This window comes from Chrysemys picta, unplaced genomic scaffold, assembly GCF_011386835.1.
Source record: "Chrysemys picta bellii isolate R12L10 unplaced genomic scaffold, ASM1138683v2 scaf8964, whole genome shotgun sequence".
Classification (NCBI taxonomy): Eukaryota; Metazoa; Chordata; order Testudines; family Emydidae; genus Chrysemys; species Chrysemys picta.
Genome location: NW_027061660.1, coordinates 1 through 1000, shown reverse-complemented (window position 1 = coordinate 1000; position 1000 = coordinate 1). Strand labels below are relative to the sequence as shown.

Sequence of the window (1000 nt, the reverse complement as noted above, 5' to 3'; positions counted from 1 at the left end):
GAGGGCGGGCGGAGGGGCTCTGGCGGCCAGCCCGGGCCCCGGAGCTCGAAAAGGAAAAAAGGACCGGGCCCGCGAGAGACGGGGGCCCTGCCGCAGGGGGGGCAGTCCGACCGGGGCTCACCGTGCGGCAGGCCCGGGCGTCGGCAGGGGAAAGCGGGCGAGGAGGCGCGGGGCCGGGTGCCTACGGCCATACCGGACCGAACGCCCCCGATCCCGTCCGATCTCGGAAGGTAAACCGTCCCGGGCCTGGCTAGTACTTGGATGGGTAACCGCCTGGGAATCCCAGGTGCCGTAGGCAGCTTTTCCCGGTCCGAGTCAGCTCTCTCTCCTTTTCTGGGGGGGAAGGAGAGGGGGGGGACGGGCCGGAAAGCCCCTCGTCGCTCCTGCCGAGTCGGAGGTCGCGGCCGCAGGTCACGGGTCTGGGCGCCTGGGGTCCGGCGCCCCACCCACCCGGCTTCCTCCGCGGAGGACCCCCCCGGGCCACCGAAGCCGCTGGGGGAGACCCCGGGCATGGGGCGGACTGGCCCGGACCCTCCCGGCCGCCGGCCCGCAGGACCGCCCCGAATCCCCCCCCCCGCGGCCACCCAGGCCAGGCCTGGCCAGGCGGGACGGACGGCGGGTGTCCAGCGCCCAGCGGCTTCCTCCAGCGGGGACCCACGGACCCCAAAGCCGCAGGGGGAGGCCCCGGGCCCGGGACCGACTCGCACGGACCCCCTGCGCCCGGCCGCCGGCCCGCGGGACCGCCCCGAATCCCCCCGCGGCCACCCAGGCCAGGCCAGGCGGGACGGACGGCGGGTGTCCAGCGCCCAGCGGCTTCCTCCAGCGGGGACCCACGGACCCCAAAGCCGCAGGGGGAGGCCCCGGGCCCGGGACCGACTCGCTCGGCCCCCCCGCCTCCCCTGCGCCCGGCCCCCGGCCCGCGGGACCGCCCCGAATCCCCCCGCGGCCACCCAGGCCAGGCCTGGCCAGGCGGGACGGACGGCGGGTGTCCAGCTCCCAG

General features: G+C 77.9%; 1 non-coding gene across 1 annotated transcript; it reads left to right on the top strand.

The window, feature by feature from the left end:
- Positions 1–179: 179 nt before the first annotated feature.
- On the top strand, positions 180–298 carry LOC135980740 (5S ribosomal RNA). The gene has a single exon (XR_010597640.1). It is a non-coding gene; the product is annotated as a 5S ribosomal RNA (ribosomal RNA).
- Positions 299–1000: the final 702 nt, after the last annotated feature.